The sequence below is a fragment of the Corvus moneduloides genome, chromosome Z (genome assembly GCF_009650955.1).
Source record: "Corvus moneduloides isolate bCorMon1 chromosome Z, bCorMon1.pri, whole genome shotgun sequence".
NCBI lineage: Eukaryota > Metazoa > Chordata > Aves > Passeriformes > Corvidae > Corvus > Corvus moneduloides.
The window spans coordinates 49,302,257-49,323,708 of NC_045511.1; the positions used below are offsets into that span (position 1 = coordinate 49,302,257).

At 39.7% G+C, this 21,452-nt stretch overlaps 1 protein-coding gene across 5 annotated transcripts in view; it reads right to left on the minus strand.

Annotated features, from left to right (window-relative positions):
* Positions 1–21,452, minus strand: part of PRR16 (proline rich 16) — a 157,005-nt gene that overhangs the window by 25,365 nt on the left and 110,188 nt on the right. The window lies entirely within an intron of this gene.

Here is a 21,452-nt window from a genome sequence, read left to right on the forward strand (position 1 = left end):
TGAAAAAGGATTATAAACAAACAAAATTTTTATACCAAAACAGACTTGTTCCCTCCTCATTTCTATCCTAATACTGGGCTATCCAAAAGGATTTTGACAGCTACCCTAGGGCACTAAGCAGAGACATTATAAGCAAAATTGCTTTCTCAGGACCTGGAATGGGATTCAGTTTTCAGGTGGATTTGCCAGCATACTTCTTAAGCAGAATATGCTTCAGACACAAAAAAGGCTTTCAATTTTTAATGTTAGGTTTCAGTAGAGCCCCTAGACTACAGAAACATTTGAAAAAGGTAATTTGGGTCTTCTGGATCACAATGAAAATTATTTTGAAAGAGGTCTTCCCTTGATCAGAATGTACCTCAAGGCCTCCTCTACACTCAGCATTATTTGGCTTCCTACAAGTCAACAACCCTCAAAAAAATCTTTTCTTTGCTTTTTTTTTTAGCGTCTGTTTCTTGAAGTCTGCCAGTGCAACAATGCTAAATGATCTCTCTCTGTTCACAAACTTTCATTCCACACGGCCAAACATCTTGCTCTGCAGCACCCTTTGCTCCACTCCCAGGAGGCAAAATCTGCCCTCATTACCTGCTGTACCTGCAGTACCTACACAGTGCCCAAAATCTAAAATGAATGAAAGGACAGACAGAGCAGTTATACCAGCTGTCACACAGACACATACAATGTCCGAACACAGTCACTGCAATTTACCTCATAAAACTAAAGAGCAAAAAACAGTAGTCTCATCATGGAGTCAAGTCCAAGTCATCCATATCATTGACTCCACAGTTTGTATTCTTCTTGACTGCTTCAACTGGTAATTTCCTGAGTATTTTGCAAGACACAAGTAATACTGGTATTTCATGTAAATGCCTTTTTGTTATATAGCAATATAAGAAAGCAAGTAGTATTTCCCAGGATCCACTGATGACTAATAAGTAACTAGCTAGCTAACTAGTTATCATAACTACTGCTATAGCTATTATAAATATTTTAACTATATGTAATCATTATTATCACTAACTATATAGCTAGCCAGCTACACAGGAGCAACAGAAAAGGCTGGATAATGTTTTCCTCAGGTGCTTCTCTGGATAAATTTTCTGGGTAACTGAATGCCTGAAGAGAGAATCCAGATTAGGGAAGCAATCTAGATTAGGTTTGATGTCAATCAAGTGACTGCAGTAAGAGACTTGGGAAGCAATTGAGTGCTCTGATTCCACATAATTTCCACCTATTTGCATTCATCTCTACATGTAAAGCGCCTGAGCTGCTGTCCATAGTAATTTAACCACCACCATTCCCAACCTTTCATCTAGCCTGAACATTTTATGAGCTAGCTATGGGATTATTTTATGCAGTCGTAATTTTCTCTCTCTGCAAGGCAAATGAGAGTGCAAAGTAAAGGAATACTTTCATGAAAAACTATTCTACAAGATCTGCTGTTATTTCAGAAATTGCAATAATTTTCATCTCTCAAAAGAACAAACTGCCTCATGGGTTGCTTTATCACAGGTGATATTCAAGACAGCAATGCCTGATGGTGCTACTGGAATATAGTGGTAATATTTGCAAAGCAATTCTAAGTGTGAAGCACTTTGGAGAAATGTTGCATTGCTATTGAGAAAAATGGACTCAGAGGTGACTAAAAGTAATGTAACTCTATCTGTTCTGAAAGTTTCCAATTGAGGCAGAGGCAAAACTCAGGCTTGGGTTTTTTTCTTCTTCTTTTTTTTTTTTGTAATGGACACAAAATCCTGCTCCAACCTTTTATACTAATATGACAAAGTTATCCTCTATGTAACTTTTGTCAGTAAATTCAAAAAAGGAAATATATGTTTTAGGCAAAAAACGAAACCCAGATAAAAGCATCCTTTTTTGATCAAGTTATTTTCCACATAGCACTTGTCTCTCAAAGTCACTAACTCTGCATACTACTAAATTAATTCAGTGGGCCAGAGCACCTTCAGACAGTACACTGACAGTATCAATGAATATTGGAGCTACAGAAGACATATTCTTGTGTTCAGGGCTGGAAAGACAGGCATGATTATGCTTAAAGGCATTATTGTGCGATAACTCTAGGAAGGGAGTGAGTGTTAAATTATATTACTGCTAACAGTGTCATTAACTAAAACCAATGAAAATTCTAAATGGCTTTATTCTCAGCTCCAACTATAAACAACAGTGACATATGGTGCTAATGACACAGCAACACAGTGTTTTCATTGAGTTCACAATGCAACACAATTAAGAATGTATGCAGCAGCGGAAAGACTGAATCAACTGCGGAAAGCGCTCAGTGAACAGCCTGAATGGACAGACTCACATACTTACAGCAGATATCCCTTAAGCTGGAGAAAAATGTTGCTAAACATGACTTCGGACAATACTCAGTGTTAACACAGTAAGACTGAAACACAGTTTGCAAATTTATGAGGACAATTCAGACTCATAGAAACATACACTTCATGTTCTTGCCACTTTTCAACTAACTCAAGAAAATTAAGACCAAACCATCCAGAACCACTGCATACATGAAAGAATTCTAATATAGTTTTCTCCAGCTTGCTAAGTCTGAAATAGCCCATGGCATACACATGCATTAAAACCTACCTTTCACAGTACATTAACCTCTGAGCAAAACCAGTTTTAATACATGGTTTAGAAAATACATAGTAATAATCTCAAACATATCTCCTGGAGAGAATTTCACAATTAAACTACACATTATTATTAATATCTGTCCATTAGTGAAGCTCCACATGTTGAGGGATGCTGAAGTAAGCAGCAACTTTCTAAGACAATTTTTATGAGATCATTTGCTGTCTCCCACAGTATATTCCTGGAAAAGCTGGCAGGACAGGAGCACTCTTTGCTGGGTTAAGAACTGGCTGGATGGCCGGGCCCAGAGAGTGCTGGTGAACAGTCCTGCATCCAGTTGGCAGCCAGTCACTGGTGGTGTCCCTCAGGGATCTGTGCTGGGCCCAGTTCTGTTCAATATTTTTATTGATGACATGGATGAGGCCATTGAGTCTTTCATTAGTAAATCTGCAGATGACACTAAGCTGGGCGCATGTGTCGATCTTGGAAGGTAGGAGAGCTCTGCAGAGAGACCTGGAATGGTTGGATGGACGGGCAGAGTCCAATAGGATGAAGTTTAATAAGTCCAAGTGCCGAGTCCTGCCTTTTGGCCACGATAATCCCCTGCAACATTATAGGCTGGGGACAGTGTGGCTGGACAGTGCCCAGGCAGAAAGGGACCTGGGGGTACTGGTCGACAGCCGACTGAACATGAGCCAGCAGTGTGTCCTGGTGGCCAAGAAGGCCAATGGCATCCTGGCCTGTATCAAGAACAGTGTGGCCAGCAGGACCAGGGAAGTCATTCTTCCCTTGTGCTCGGCACTGGTGAGGCCACACCTCGAGTACCGTGTCTAGTTCTGGGCCCCTCAGTTTAGGAAGGACGTTGAGGAGGTCCAGAGGAGGGCAACAAGGCTGGTGAGGGGCTTGGAACACAAGCCCTATGAGGAACGACTGAGGGAGCTGGGATTGTTTAGCCTGAAAGGACGTTGTAGACAGGAGGGGGTTGGTCTCTTCCACCAGGCAGCAACTGACAGAACGAGAGGACACAGTCTCAAGCTGCATCAAGGAAGGTATCAAGGTTGGATATTAGGAAAAAGTTTTTCATGGAAAGAATGATAAAGTACTGGAATGTTCTACCCAGGGAGGTGGTGGAGTCACCATCTCTGGGTGTGTTTAAAAAAAGATTGGATGTGGCACTCAGTGCCATGGTTTAGTTGAGGTGCTAGGGCATGGGTTGGACTTGATGATCTTAGAGGTCTCTTCCAACCTGGTGATTCTGTGATTCTGTGAGTCTGTGATTTTAGTTACCTCCAACCAGCTCATTGAGATTTAAAAAAGCAGAGAAAAACTGAAACTGGAAGGAATAGGTGGAGTCCAATGCATATCAGAGCAGACTTTACAGTTAGTCCAGGTTGCTTTAGGCCTTGTCCCAAATAAATTTGAATCTTTCCAGGGACTCTGCATGTTTCTATGGCATGCTGAGCCTCTGCCTTCGGAGCTTCAACATGAGAAATGTTAATAAATAATTCTGTTTTCTGATGCTTGAATGCATAACTGTTCAAAATTCTCCTATTCTGGGAGTGTTCAAGGCTGGGTTAAATGGGGCTTCAAGCAATCGGGTCTAATGGAAGTTAAATTTTTCAGGTATATAGGAATTTCATCTATAAAACGAAAATATCTAAGAAATAACCAGTCTGCATTAGGACGCAATACCAGTTAGATGGTATCTCCTTCCCTGTTCTTTTAATATTATAGGAAAATATATTTAAAAAAAAAACCAAACAAACCCAAACCCAGACAAAAACCTAACAAATAAATATAACAATTACCATAATAAAGTATATATAACAACTATGAATATTAAGAATAAATTCCACTGACTGAAGTTAATTTTTAGCACCCAGAATAGTACAATTACCTATCTTCATGAGCACTACATTGTTTGCAGAATTGCATATCCTAAAAAAATGAGTATTGCCCAGAACAGCATATATGAATCACTACAAATTTACTTTGCAAGAAAAGTATTTTTATAAAGCAATATAATAAAGTTTATGGATTTATCAAAAATCACTTCATCTTCCCAGGTGGGCTGGAACGAATGGTTCTCTTTATTAGCTTTGGTTCCCTTTATTAGCACTTTATTAGCTCATCCTTGGGATTAATCCTAGAAATTTCTGTGGTGCAAATCTTGATTACTACAAATCCATGTGTACTCCTGGAAAGTGACAGTCTGTGTTAATTCCGGAGGATAATCTATTACAGACTTGTCACAGAACGTTTTGTCAGGAAAGAGCAGCAGGGCACCTTATGCACCTGCTGCCAAAGGCCAGACCTGGAGAAGAGCTCTCCACCACTTCCCAGGGACTGTGGTAGAACACAGATGTGAAGCACCTTTCTGTGATTCTTCGAGATGCTTGCAAACTTTCATGTTTCAAACTTAGGAACTATGCTGCAGGCTTGAAAAATTTTCTGTAAAGTGGAAAATCTGATTTGCTCTGCCAGCTCTGTCTAGGAAGTCTCTCTGTTTAAAGAGACAAAGAGTTGAAATTTAATTAGGCAGATTTCAAACATGACGTCTCAAGTATTTTGAAATACCCGTCACTTGAATATAGCTAGTTTCAAGAAATACTTAATTATTACTTAATTCATTTAAAATCTTACTACCGTGTTCCTCAACTACACGATTATGCCCTCTTTTCCTAACTACTACATAAGCTGTGTCAGACAGACCCTACAATATGAATGCCTCCATTTTCAAAAGGTAACCAAATGTAATAACAGTTCTTAAGAAACAATGTTTTCATAACTGCTCCTAGAGCTAAGATTTCTGTAACAAAGAGAGTAAAAAACCCTTTTTGTTCTCCTGTGAATTAACTTTTTAAAGAAATTAACATTTTCATTTTCTTTTAAAGAAGCCAGTTTCTTTTTTAATTTTTTTGAGTGTACACCTAAATTATGTCATTTGTCTTCACCTCAACTTTAGAAATGTAATTTTGCATTATCTTGCCCAACTCAATGTGAAATTCTACTTAACAACAGCATTTCACATAAATTTTAATATTTAGTAGAACTCATTGTTTTTCCAGAGATGGTGGTTTTATGTGAAAACTTTAACATTTCAGAAAAAACAGGCATTAAAATAGACTTAAAAGCAATACCCCTTTAAATTATTCCAGGTGAATAACTGAGAGGACATGTCCAAACTTGAGGAAAACTGCAGTAACTAATGTTCCAGAGCTCAGAGAAACTTTTTCACTGTAGTACAAGGCAGCTAGGGAACACTTACACTGTGGGAAAGTCAAATAATGATTTCAAAGTTGTAATGGACCAAACCCACTATTTGTATAAATGGTTATACTTACCCTGCTGAAATTTGTCTATTTCTGCAGGTGCTGAATTTGGCTACAGATCTAGAATCAACCAGGCTCCACAGCCATAGCGTATTCAACACAGAAAAACAACAAGCTGAAACCTACTGCAGACTCTACAGGGTTTTCAGAATTAAACAGTCACTGACTTTTTTTGAAGTGCAGTGTGTGATTATAGAACAGAGGGGCACAACTATTCATGACTTCAAACCTTCAGCAACATTTATAGCAGAGCACAGTGAATATGAAATATTATTGTGTCACAGATGAGCACATGCATTTCAAGTTGGAAATACTAGAAAATTGAATTACATTTTTATCTGATTCGTGGTGGATCAATTGCTATTCACTTTGTTGGACATTTAACTGAAGCATGAAATATTTTGGTAAAAATGCGTGAAACTATGGATTCATTTATCAGCCTCCAAATTGGTCCAATACTTTTACAGATTGCTACATAACAAATTCCAGCAAAACAAAATAACTCCCCTTCAGCCAATTAAATGAAATGCAACAAAAACAATAACAACAACAATAACAAAGCCTAACACACAAAACACCAAACCAAATAATAATATTGTGTTTGTAATATTTTCAGCTGTTTTATCATTAGGTTTCAACTACATCTAAAATATAGAAGGTGTCACTCCCTATGAGTATTTGCACTACACAGCCATAAATCCAAAGTACAAAAGGAAACACTAATACTTCATATTCTTCTCTTTCAAGAAGTAATTTTTTGGGAAACAAATAAAGCAATGAATAGTACCCCAAGAATAAATTTCCAGGAAAAATTGTTTCTTTCTGGTAAAAAATATTATATTTGAACCAAACTATGGTTAACGGAATGTGGTTATAGTGAATGACATTTGTTATATACAGTCCAAATGTATCATAAATAATTTTACGTAGAAAATGCTCTGAATTTTTAAAAGTGCTGATTGAAAAGATAAAATTAATGGATATACAATTTTAAGCAATTAAACCATAAAGGGATAGAATAACAATGGAAAATGAACAAAGTCTTTGGGGCCTTCAAAACTTTCATAGGTGGGAAGGAGCAGGTGAGAACCACCTACCCAAGGTGAATGGGACCTGTTTTCTTCAGTATCACCAAAAATAGGATAGCGGAGTTGATGCACACTCATCCGGCATTTTTGGCTTTATTTCCTCCAACAGGGGAAAAAGCAGCAGAATTTTATTCCCAGTATATTCATAGTTTTGTAAGATTCAAATCATACATCCTGCTTCACTAAATGTTGCAGTGATCAAAAATGCAATTTTCCTTGTCTAATGAAAATCAGAAATATAAGTTCAGCTAAATTACATTTTTGATTGTCTGGTTGTCTGGTTTAGCACTTAGATCAGTCCTGGAAGTGGTTTTCAAACAGCGCGAGTCTAAACAGCAAAGCAGGCAAATAGATCCAGTTAAGTTCATATAATGTTCTCCTTCTATTAAAGAGTTATTTGAACCACCATGGAATTGTCCAGGTTTCATTTTACCAGGGATTTTACTCCTAACTTATACACAGATCTGTCACTATATATGAACCTCAGAATCCATATAACATTTTTATATAACTGGTCACTGCCACTGCAAAGAATCCTTGAATCAATGCCTCAAGCTGAAGTTTCTGTCTCTACACTAGATACCTGACTTTTTTTGAGTGCTTATCTTTGTGCTAAATTATTACAGTGTGGTTTAAATGGCAAAAGACCTGGATACAGCATGCATTGTTTTAAGTCTAATCAGAAACATTATCAGGGAAAAATTACTTCATGTGATCTTGCTGTAGGCAGTTGGGTACCTGGCCTCAAGTACATCTGATGGCCATCTGATGACCTCTGTTAGTAGCAGTATTAGATACATTATTTATTGCAGCCACAAGTGCTCCCTAGAAGTAATCCTGTAGCACGTCTCCCAGCGCCAGAGGCTTGCTCTGCCTCAGTACACTGTGCAAGTTGTTAGCTTCACTGAGGTTCTGTGAGAACAGTCTCTTTCAATCTGGAGTTATGGAAAGTAGCTATAAAATTACTTCCATAATCTTAAAAACCTGGCATATGCTGAATGAGGTATTGCAAGTGCTGTGAAGTGGACCCTCATCAACCTCACAAGCTTCAACAAGGCCAAGGGCAGGGGGCGTTCTGCACCTGTGCTGGGGCAACCCCTGGCATAAACACAGGCTGCAGGGTGAATGGATTGAGAACAGCTCTGCCAAGAGATACCTGGGGTGCTGGTGGATGAGAGGTTATACAGGTGCTGCTCAGAAAGCCAAAGGTATCCTGGGCTGTACCCAAAGCATTATGGTCAGCAGGGTGAGGGAGGGGATCCTGCCCCTCTGCTCTTCTCTGGTGAAACCCCACCTGTAGAGCTGTGTCCAGCTCTGGAGTCCCAGCACAGGAAGGACATGGACCTGCTGGAGCGAGTCCAGAGGAGGGACACAAAAGCTGTTAGAGGGCTGGAGCACCTCTCCTATTAAGGAAGGCTGAGAGATTAGCGATTGTTCAGCCTGGACAAAAGAGTAAAGGGAGACTTTATTGCAGCATTTGAATACTTTAAAGGGGGCTTACAAAAAACAAATGGGGACAGACTTTTTAGTAGGGCCTGTAGTCATAGGACAAGGAGTAGTGGTTTTAAACTAAAGGAGCATACATTCAGGCTAGATATAAGGAAGTTTTTTCTTATGATGAGGGTAGTGAAAAAATGGAACAGGTTTCTCTGAGAGGTTATAGATTCTCTATCCCTGGAAACATTCCATGTCAGTTTGCACAAATAGATGTAGCTGAATTCACCCCTGCTCAAGGCATGGGTTGGAATCGATGATCTTTAAAGGTTCCTTCTAGCCCAAACCATTCTATGGTTTCATAATTTGACTGGTACACACTGCAAAATTTTAAGAGGCAGATAGAGCATGTTTCAATATTGCCATTTTATATCTTGACATGGTAGTGAGTAAAAAAATAAATGTTAGGCACATTAGACAACACCTGCACAGATCATTTTTAGCTGAAGCAGTAAGTAAGATATGTCAATCTCTCCCTCTCTGCCCCTTCTTCTTGTCCCTTTGTGTTTTTCATCTACTGCCTTGCCCAGTAGCTACTTCATAAATGCATGATTCTAAAAATTCTTTCTGACATCTGTTTCCAATTCATCTTTGTTCATGCCCTTTTCAAGCTCCATATCCTACCATCAGTACATTGCGCCCAATTCACCCCTGATGTAATAACCCAGCCACTGGCTCTAGGGATGGTTTTGGTCTTGTCTATTCAGAGGGTTAATTTCTGTCTAAGCCGTTTAAAATGATATTTCAATGCAATTCCCTTTTAACTGTCATGTTCTATAAGATGCATCTGTACTTCTGTAGTTTCCATTTACTCCCAGGACCACTTCTATGGCTTTTATAAAATGTTATCTACTTCATGCTGCACTTCTTTTATTTGAAATCCCAGCAATGCTCTCAGCTTTCCTGTGGTTATGTTAGTCATAAAAGTTCAAAAGAAAACTTCCTGTTTAGTCAAAGGACTTCCAGGCATTATGAGAATTAAAAAAAAAAAAAAAAAAAATAGCACACACACGAAGATATCGAACTAAAGCAAATGCTCCCTGCCCATTCCTTGCATATTCAATAGAAAACCAGCAAATGTTAAATATTTTATCATTTTGTGTCATGTGCCTTTCAGGAAAGAAATTTTGTGAAGAGGTGAAGAGGTCACTTAGAGATTACCTATAAACCTAATCTAAGGTGGTATGTCAGACAGTGATGATGAAGTAAGAATATTTTCTGGGTTGTTCTTACATTCTTCTCTCATTCTTTTTTCTTCACCTCTACTTCACCCTCTGCATTCTACTTCAGTGTGTCCCTTCCCTTCACTGCCTCTTAATCCTGCTTATCCATCTTCTCCGAAGTTCTCCCCTATTCAGCCCTGCATGGCATGGCTTTGCGATGGCATTTGGCCATGTAATGCTGTTTCTGTGTTGTAAATTAAGGTTTGGGCCTTTGGAGGGGGGAGTAGATAATAATTCCTACTGCTCTCTCTAGTACTTGCTGCAATCAGCAGCCCCTTAACAAACGTAACCCTCAACAATGCCCCAGGTTCAAACATCTGATGCTTAATAACCTTTGACAGGTATTAAAGGGACTCAAATCATAACTGCCTAATAAAATTTTATGTCTTAAAAAGGGCAAGAAATATGAGCATAAGCTTGCAGTTGTTTGCTAAAACACTGTTATGTACAGATATGCACACAGAGAAATGCTTATAAATGTTTTTAAATTTTTCATGTTTGAAACAGTAGCAAGCTCCTCTATTCAAGGTGGAGCTTTGGCTTTTAAAAATAAATTATTAAAGCATCATTCCAAAATTATGAGCCCAGAAGGAAGTTTCGTATTTTGAAAGCTTGACCAGAGGAACATTTTTTTTTAGTTTTTCCATCATTCTATTAGCAACACTAAAATATTTGCTTCCATATAAATATGGGCATGCCATAATAACTGAGGGAAATAAAATAGTTTTAAAATTTTAACACTATGCCAAAATACTTGCTACTTAATATGTTGAAAAAGCTTCTAATGTAAAATGAATGTGGCACCTGTACAGTTTGGACAGCCAAAAAACTCTCTGACAGTAAGCAAAATTAATGAAAAGTGAGTATGTAAAATTTCTGGGTTTTAATACCTCAAATCACTTTAAGCTCTTGGGTTTGGAAAAGCATTAATAAATAATGAGAAATTACCAAAACACTTCTCCAAAGGAAGGAGGCCAAACAAACTTTTCAGTGTTGTGCCCCACAAGAAACAGATGGTGGAAAACAAGTTACCACAATAAATTGGACCCATACCAAGAAAATAGTGAGTAAAGTGAACCACTAAATCCCGTGTCCCTGTGGCACATGAGCTGTTCACCCAATAGATGCATTTCTCTCCCTTTCAGTTCTTCCTTCTGAAATAAGTCAGGGAAAATGTTTTCTAATCATCCTTTCCCTGCACTCTTCACCATCTCTTTACACTTCACTGCTGCCTGCCTTTTGGTGGATCAAATTTGCCCAGGAATGAATTCTTCTGAGTTTGTGATGTAATTTACTACCAGTCTTCACAAAAACAAAGCTTTGACAAAGATTAAGTCTACAATGGTTAGCTACAGTAACAATACAACACTGTTCATAAACGCAAGTTGTACTGTAGTATGTGCTCCATCCAATAGCAACTACATTCAATTGCAACCAAAAATCACATGTTCTGTTTGCTTATATTCAGTGCAATTTGTACAGTTCCTCTGAAGATATATAAACCTCACCTCAGAACCCTTATTTAGAAGAGGCAGCTGTAGTTCTGAAAAGCCTTTGTTACGGTATCACAAATAAGAGATTATACAGCATATAATTTCATAAACAAACAATACATATTCTGAAAGTTTTCTGAAAAACTAGTTCTTGTGCTGTGATCCTTCTATTTAGTCCTTTCAACATAAAATAAATTGAAACTGTTCTTTCAACACAGAGTAAAATAAATGTGAAATTGAAATGTGAAGAAAATTCTTTTGATTTTGTTCATGTAATGCATTATGAAAACAGACTACAGCATGTGCCACTGCATTCCAGCTTCATGCTGTGGATACATTTGAGAGCTTGGGCCTTGAGAAGAAAAGCCAGGCAGTGGAAGTAGGCCAGCCCCTTCAAATTTCCATGTTGCACCAAGCTTTAAAGTGGGCATCGGGCTCACATTAACTGGGAGTGCCCCTTTTTGCCATCACACAAGCACCTAAGCAAATCTGTGTGGGAAGAAATGCTGCATATGCGTTGCACTCCAGCTGCTGTGACTTTGACCTGGGCCAGGCTTGGGCAACAGATCAACTCCACCGAGATAGTGCCAGGCATGTGAGCATGAGTCACTTGGTAGGTTGACCTTAGCTGGCCACCAGGTGCCCACCAAGTCACTCTACTGCTCCCATCCTCAACTGGATCAGGGGACAAAATATGACAAAATGCTAATGGCATAAGTAGATAAGGACAGGGACATCCTTCATCTATCATCATCACATGCAAAACAGATTAGACTTCAAAAATTTGATCTACTGCCAATCAAAGGTCAGAGTGGAAAAATGGGAAATAAGGAAATTATGTTATCACAGACGTGCACCAACATTGTTGACAGCTCAGCTTTAGTCAGCAGCAGATCCATCTTTGAGGAAATGGCTTTGTCTGACATGGGGACAGCTTCTGGCATCTTGTCACAGATGTGACCCCCACAGCCCCCACACCAAACAAACCTTTGCCACGTAAACTGAACATATGTGGTTACCCAGCCTATCTAAATTTGAGACCCCAGGAAATTTGCAAGTTTCCTAGTCCAAGTCTGAACCAAAAGTTACAAATCACTATCTGGAAAAAACAAAGAGCACATCAGTGTCCTTAACCTGTCTACTATTTCCATGCACCAGTTTCTACAAAATGAAAATGTAGGACATGTAGGTCATAGTTGACTGTGTGGTCTTATCAACACAACTGGGAGACCATTTTCCACCACACAGCAAAGACTCACAGGGTAAATTAGAGAACATACAAGTCATAGAATCCCAGAATGGTTTGTGTTGTAAACCACCTTAAAGATCATCTACTTTTAATTCCCCTGTCATGGGTAGGGACACCTCCCACTAGACCAGGTTGCTCAGAGCCCCATACAACTTGATCTTGAGCACTTGTGAAAATGGGGCTTCCACAACTTCTCTGGGAAACCTGTTCCAGTGCCTCATCAACCTCACAGTTGAATTTCTTTCTAATATCTGATTTAAACCTACAATCCTTCAGTCTGAAGCCATTCCCTTTTGTCTTGTAATAAGTCTTTCTCCAGCTTTCTTATGGGCTCCCTTCAGGTACTGGAAGGCTGCAATTAGGTCACCTCAAAGCCTGCTCTTCTCCAAGTTGAACAATCCCAATTCTATCAGTCTTTCCTCTTAGAAGAGGTGTTCCATCCTAATAATCACCTTGGCGGCCCTGCTCTGGATTTACTCCAACAGGTCAATTCCTGTGCTGGAGATCCCAGAGCTGGACAAAGCACTCCAGCTGGGCTCTCACCAGAGCAGAGCAGAGGGGCAGAATCCCCTCCTTCCCCTTCTGCCCACGCTGCTTTGGATGCAGCCCAGGACATGTTTGGCTTTCTGGGCTGTGAGTGCACATGGCTGGGCCATGTCCAGGCTCTCATCCACCAGCACCCCCAAGTCCTTCTCAGCATGGCTGCTCTCAGTCCCTTCATCCCCCAGGCCTGGATTGATACCGAGGGTGTCTGAACCCAGGTGCAGCACCTTGCACTTGGCCTTTTTGAATCTCATGAAGGTCCCACAGACACATTTCTGGAGCTTGTCCAGGTCCCTCTGGATGGCATCCTGTCTTCAGGAGTGTCACTGCACCGCTCAGCTTGGTGTCATCTGCAAATTTGCTGAGGGTGCACTCAATCCTTTTGTCTATGTCATTAATAAAGGTATTAAATAACACTGGTGCCAGTACAGACCCCTGGTGGCACCACTTGCCACTGATGTCCACTGGGACTCTGAGCCACTGACCACAACCCTCTAGATGTGACCATCCAACCAAATCCTTGTTCATCTAACAGTCCATACACTGAATCCAACTCTCTCTTCAGTTTAGAGAGGAATGTTGGAGGGGATTGTGTTGAAGGCCTTACTGAAGTCCAGATAAACGACATCTGTAGCCCTTCTCTTACCCACTGATGTAGTCACTCCATCACACAAGGCCACCAGGCTGGTCAGGCAGGACTCACCCTTAGTGAAGTCGTGCTGGCTGTCTCAAATCACCTCCCCGGCCTCCATGTGCCTTAGCAGAACTTCTAGGAGATTCTGTCCCATGATCTTCCCAGGCACAGAGGTGAGACTGACAGGTTGGTAGTTCCAAAGGTCCTCCTTTATACCCTCATTAGTGATGGTTACAGCAATCATTTCTGCTGTCACCTGGGACTTCACCTGACTGCTATGAATTTTTGAGTATCACGGAGAGTGGCTTGACAACTACATCAGACAATTCCCTCAGGACTCTGGAATGCATCTCATTGGATCACATAGATTTATATATGTTTAGGTTCCTCAGGTGGTCATGAACCTGATCTTCACTTAGAGTGGGAGGGACTTTGTTCCCCCAGTCCCCATTCTTCCGTCCATCCAGTCGAGATTTGTGGGAAGAGACGTTGTAAGCGAAGACAAAAGTAAAAAAGTTGTTGAGTATCTCAGCCTTTTCCTCATGAAGTTCTGACGTACAGTTCATAGTTTTTCCAATCAAAATAGATGAAGCAGAGTGATACAAGTTTGTTTTATCAAACAATTTCCTGTTAAACAGAAAGCTAATACCATAGCTTTCTGCTCTTAGTAATTTAAAATACATACCTTTCCTCCTAGACTCTTATGGCACTATGATAAAGCTCCCTGCTTTGTATTTCTGACAGTTAAAGCTTCCACTCATAGATCAAATTTTCCTTGAAAACACACCACAATGCACAGGTGCTGAAAGGTCATGAAATATTCATTTAAACACGATTTAAAAGATTCATTGCAAGTCTGAGAGACAAATAATTAATGTCCTGCATGCATGGTTAATGAGTGATAGTGAAAGAAAATTGTTAAAAGACATACTAGTATATAAAAATGCTTTCCTAATAGTTTTCCTGCCTCAGTCTGTGAGTTCAGACAAGATCAACAGTGAATTTTGTTACACTGGCAGTCCTCTTTCTAGAAATCAATGAGTCAATTTATTTACAACCTTATTTCTTATCCCCCTAGCCTTAAAAGAAATGAGTGAAGGTCATGCCTTTTTACAGCTGGAGCTGAGTACCAAAAGAAAGAAGTGGATGAAAATAAGCAGTGTATGTAAAAAAAATGCATTGGTACTAGAAAATTTAAATGTTGAGCCTTAGGCTTATAAGTATTTACTGTTCTGCTGCAACATTTTCCTTGATTCTTCTTCTGCCTAAGTAATACAATTGAGGCTTTAAAAGCTGTTTCCCACTTCGAGACTTACTCTCAAGTGTGAGTATGATCAGAATTAACCTCAGATTATACCAAATTATAAACTACTTGGAATAAAGTCCTTCATTTTCTGTACTTTCACATTGAACACTGGCATAATTGGCCTGCATATCACTTTGACAAGATCAAACCTCAATGACAACAAACCAAAATAGACGCATTTTAAGACCTCTAACAAGACAAAGTCAATGTTAGCTGCTGGCTTTCAGATGTGGACATTTCTTATTTTCTAAAATTATTTTCTCATCTCTTCTGTCCACTAAGACATGATATCCTTTTCACATGAATAAATAACAATTTACTCAACATATTGTAACAAAAGATTTTGCTAATTAGAACAATGTGTTGTACTATCATAAAATGAGAACTATTTCAGTATTTCAGCTCTTTTGCAAGTTTTGCCAAAACCCAAGTTTAAGTTGTTCTCAAATAGCTGGTCTCCAAGCAGTGTCCAACAAGCCTGCAAGTTAGACATGATCTTAAAATAATACTCGTGTACTTAAAAATCAGGTCATGACAGGGAAAAAAATCATCAGTCTCTAAAGTACTCAGGATCATATTCAGTTGTATATACAGATTTCAATTATATAAATTACAAAGTATGTATTATCATAGCTGTATTTTCTCATTTCTTCAGGAGGAGTGATTACTGAAAGTGTTAAAGACATCTACCATAAAGTGATACACTTTATCAGTAACATATTATGACTGAACTTACAAAATTATTTTAAATACATTCATAATAAATCGGAACATACTATGAAAAAAGTATTTTGGGTTATGCAAACAAATGCACCATGAAAATCTGGCCTGTTGGCTTACCCAAGCTTTCCTGTAGAGACTCATAATCAGTGTTATGAATCAGTCACTAGGTCAATGCAATACAAACACATGACATTCTACCTAAGGTGTTGGAGGAGTCTTACAATTTCTTTTTGTAAACCATGAACTCTTTTAGTCAAAACTCATGGGAGCACTGAATCTTTATCAGATGAGTCTCTTTTGTAGCCTGTTCAGTAATTATAGATATAATACATGTTTATCAAAATTCCACTGAATTTACTGTTCTGTTGATTGTTACTTTCATTTTTTTCTATGTCAGTTTTTCACTAACTAGTATTTCAATTGTCAGAGTTCCTCAGAAGGTGAAAATATGAGCATTACTAATTTATTTTAAAATGCTAAAACATGTTGTGTTATAGATCACAAAGAAATAAATTTTTTACTATCTTTTTTCTTTCTTTTTTTTCCCAGTTGGTTGGTTTCTGTGGGTTTTTGTTTTGTTTTGTTTTTTTTTTTCTTGAAGGAACACAAAATGGAAGACTAAAAAGAGAAAACAAAAATTAGAATACACAACTTCCATGTCATACTTGCCAGGACAAAAAAAAAAATCCCTCAAAAAGTCCTTGGCAGAAAAAAAGCTTGATTACTATCTTAATGCAAATGAGAGTGGTGTTTTTCCTGTCACTAAAAATTCATTTGTGTTTCATTCATATCTCCAAGGATTATGCTTTAGAAAATAAACATCCATCAGAAGCTCTTTTTAATGTATTTCTTACTTTACTGGTATTATGACAACTTGCTGCAGAAATATATTACAAATGTTTTAGACGTAGGATGTTAGATTTCCTTATTTCTTATGAAAAGATCTATTTTACTAGAAGGATTAATTAAATCACATCATAACACAACTCAAAATCTTATTTTGATTATATTTTGTACTTAGTTATTTTGGTGAAGCCCAACAACCTATTTGATATGTATCCAGGTGTGCATATATGAAAACATTTCTCCTGCATTCTTTTCACATGTTGTAGACACAAGTCAGGTCAAGGGAAAAACCCACATCTCTGTGACAAGACTGATTCTTTTTCCACTCTCCTCTTTCACAGTCTGACTGACTGACCAATTTTGGAGACAAACATTCTTTCAGACAGCCTGGGCCACTCCACTGGTTCACTGCTGCACTGTAAAAAAGTTTGTAGTTGACTAATTGTAGAGATGACACAGGAATGACCAGCAAAGGTGGATTAGGATGTTATTCCCAGAACCAGTGCAGGGTTAAATAAAGTCTCATCAGCACTGGAATTTTAAGAGTGTTTGTCTATGGCTACATCTACTGACTGATCATGAGACTGATACCTGCACAGCTGACAAGCACTATGGCTGCTAAAGGATTTGTCATTACAGTTGATCTAGACTGTGCTGTTCCGCTGTAGATTTTCCACACAGATATAGAAAGATGGTTTGTTCTGACATCATAATTCTAGACAGCAGAGAAGCACTTCCATATATATTCATAAAAGCCATCCAGCACATTCATTTTAAGTCATCACAGAAGTAGAAGCAATTCATTAACACTCTGAACAATTTGTACTGATTTGTGCCTGTCTATAAAAAATAGAGTTTGACATTTTAATTTTTTCGTTGCTTCTGGCATGCTTAACTGATTCTTTTCATCTCTCTTCTCTGTCAAGTACAAAACTGCACCTGCTGGCTACATCAGGAAAGTGTATTTTTTTGTCTGTCTTTTAATGAAAGGTGTATCAGTTCTTTTAATGGCTAACAGTGAGCTTTAGAGTAAATTACTTTGCCTTCCTGCTTATGACTGTAGTATTTTTCTTAGTGTGTCTCCTTTTTAGAGAAATGCAGTATGAATTCAAAGACTTCATACTGGATTACTGACTACTTTTCCAAAATAAGTTCTTCTCACTGTGAAGAATTTTAATCTTATTTCTAGTCTGATTATTAATTCAGACAACAATACCTTTGGTTTTTTACTACATTCATAGGTCCTCTGCTGTCAGAAACATTATTTCCACTGAATTAATGAATAAGCATCCCTCTGAACATTAAATTATTTTTGTTAAAGCAAGTAATATCCAGAAAATTTTAACTTTCAGTATGAAATTACCTTACTTTTACTTTTTCTGAATTTGTAATTTGCACTACCTTTTTCTGAAGATCAATTATAAGGAAAAGATATCTTCCAGTAACAGCTCACTAGATCTTTGCACTCTTTGACACTGCTTGTGGGGGGCTGACCCTGGCTGGATGAAAGCCCATTAAAGGTGCTCTATCACTCCCTCTCCTCAGCTGGACAAGGTAGAGAAAATGTAACAAAAGGCTCATGAGTTGAATTAGGGAAAGGAAGAGACCCCTCACCAATTACCATCACACGTAAAACAGACTGGATTTGAAGAAATTAATTTATTACCAATCAAATATGGGTAGGAAAAAAATAAAAACGAAATCTTAAATCACCTTCTCCCACCCCTCCCTTCTTCCTGGGTTCAACTTCACTCCTGATTTCTCTACCTCCTCCCTGTCAGTGGTGCAGCAGAAGAGTAAATGGAGGTTGTGGTCAGTTCCTCTGCTGCTCCTTCCTCATGCTCTTACCCTGCTCCAGCACAGGGTCCTTCCCATGACACACAGTCCTCCATGAAGTTCTCAGAGCCCCATCCAAATAGACCTTGAGCCCTTCTAGGGATGGAGAATCTATAATCTCTCCAGGAAACCTGTAGCAGTGTTTCATCACCCTCTTCATAACTAATTTCTTCCTTATACCTTGTCTGAATCTACAGTCCTTTGGTTTAAAATCATTACTCCCTGTCCTATCACTACAGATCCTACTATAAAGTCTGTCTCTATCTTTCCTACAGGGCCCCTTTATATATTGAAAGGCCACAGTAAGGTCTCCCTGAAGCCTTCTCTTCTCCAGGCTAAACAACCCAGACTCCATCAGCCTTTCCTTGTAGGAGAGGCTCACCCCTCTGCTCAATTTTGAGGACCCTCTCTGGACATGCTCCAATAGGTCCATGTCTTTTTTGTACTGAGGACTCCAGAGGCAGATGCAGTAGTCCAGATGGGGTCTCATCAGAGCAGAGCAGAGGAGGAGAATCACCTTCCTTAACCTGCAGGTCACACTGTGCTCAGGGTACAGCTGGCTTTCTGGCTGTGTACACACACCACCAGCTCATGTCCAAACTCTTATCCCCCAGTACCATTAACAATTCAGCAGGGCAGCTCTTGATCTGTTTATCCCCAGTCTGTATGGACACTGGGGGTTGACCTGACCCAGGCGCAGCACTTTGCACTTGGCTTTATTGAACCTCACGAGTTTCCCATGCACCCACTTCTGAAACTTGTGCACCCCTCTGGATGGCATCCTGTCCTTCAGGAGTGTCACTGCACCACTCAGCTTGGTGTCATCTGCAAACCTGCTGAGGGTGCATTCAACCCCTTCATCTGTGTCATTAATGAAGATATTAAATGACATTGATGCCTGTACAGACCCCTGAGGGCACCACTTGCCACTGATCTTCACCTGTACATCAAGCCATTGATCACTTCCCTCTTATTTGGATGTGACCATCTAAATAACTCCTACTCTACTGAATTGTTTATCCATATTTCTCCACTTGAGAAAGAAGGATGTCGGAGACAACTGTGTCAAATGCCCTACAGCAGTCCGATAGATAATGTCTGTAGCCCTTCCCCTGCCCACTGGTGTACTCTCTGCATTGGAGAAGATCACTAGGTTGGTCAGCCATGCTGGCCATCTCAAGTCACCTCCCTGGCCTCCGTGTGCCTTAGCACAGCTTCTAGGAGGATCTGTCCCACGACCTTCTCAGGCACAGAGGTGAGCCTGGCAGGTTGGTAGCTCCCGGGCTTCTCCTTTCCACCCTTTTTCAAGATGGCTTGGTTCAATGTTTCCCTTTTTCCTGTCACGTGGGACTTCCCCTGACTGCCATGACTTTTTGAGTATCAAGGAGAGTGGCTTGACAACTACATCAGACAATTCCCTCAGGACTCTGGGATGCATTTCATAGGGTCTCACAGACTTATGTACATTCAGGTTGCTCAGGTGGTCATGGACCTGATCCTCATTTAAAGTGAAAGGGACTTTGCTTCCCCAGTCCCCAGCCTGCTGTCCATCCACTTGAGAGGTGTGGGAAGAGAGGTAACCATTGATTGAAGTGAAAAAGTTTAGTATCTCAGCCTTCTCCTTGTCTGCTGTTACCAGTTTGCCAGTCTGTGTTCATCAGGGGCTGTACACTTTGGCCTTCCTTTTTTGTCTGATAAACCTGCTGAAGCCCTTCTTATTACTCTTTGCATCCTTTGCCAAGTTTAGCTCCTCCTGTGCCTTGGTCTTCTGGGCCTCATCCCTAAACAACCAGGTAATATCTCCCTAAAGTCTTCCCAGGATATCTGTCCCTGCTTCCATTATCTGTGCATTTCCTTCTTTCCCTTTTGTTTAACCAGCAGGTTTTGATTCATTCATGCCCGCCTCTTACTCTGCTTTCCTGATTTCTTAAACATGGGGATGGAGAGCTCCTATGCTCCATGGATATATCTGCCAGTCCTGTTCTGCTCCCTTGTCCCAGTTTCCCAGTTTTTAGTTGCCCATTGACTAACTTCTCAAAGAGATGAAATTTTGCTTTCCTAAAATTCAAGGTGCTGACTTCATTCTTCTCCTGACCCATAGTTGGTACTGAATTCCCTCCCAATATGCCTCACCTTCAGAGGTGTCCTCATACAACTGGTATGAAGCCCTGGAACCTAGGGAAGTGAGAATGAGGATGAAGATTCTTCTGGGATGGAGGGGCTGCCTACGGCAGGACAGCCTACCCCTACACCATGATTTCCTCAATTAAACAAAAAAGAAGGGTAGTAGTCACTGGTAACTCCCTTTTGAGAGGAATGGAGGGCCCAGTGTGCCGACCAGACCCAACCCACAAGGAGGTGTTGCCTCCCTGAGGTCCACATAAAAGACAGCACCAAGAAACATGACAGCCTGGTATGGCCCACTGATTATCAGCCTCTGTTGGCTTTTCAGATAGGCAGCAATGAAATCCCATCAAGAAGGCTGCAGAGTGAAGAAGGACCTCAGGGCCTTGGGACAACTGGTCAAGAGATCTGGAGTACAAACTGTACTTTGTCCTGCCAGTTGCAGGGAATGATGGGGTAAGAAACAGGAAAATCATGCAGAATAATACCTGGCTTAGAGACTGGTGTGACCAGCAAGATTTTGGGGTTTTTGATCACAGGTCAGTTTTTACAACACCAAGCGTACTGGCAACAAACAGGGAAAAAGGATCTTAGCTCAGGAGTTACCAGGACTTGCTGAGAGAACTTTAAACTCAATTTGAAGGGGTACAAGGACATAGACAATGTAATTTTTAGCTCCAGTATACAATCATCACTGTATTTGCAAAAAAGGAAAACCAAAATATTATGTAGGCGTTAGAGATTTATACAAAGAAATACTATCATAATGTTCTGGTTTTCACATGCTAATTCATCCATGAAGAAGACCAATACATACTAGTAACTTTTCCTTAGGAAAATCAATGTTGAACTGGAAAGGAAATAAACGCTTCTAGGAGAATTTCTGTCACTGACTGGCTTTTTTCTTGCCTCTTAATATGACTCGAGGTTAACTTTAAAGTAATGCTAAGAACCCTATGT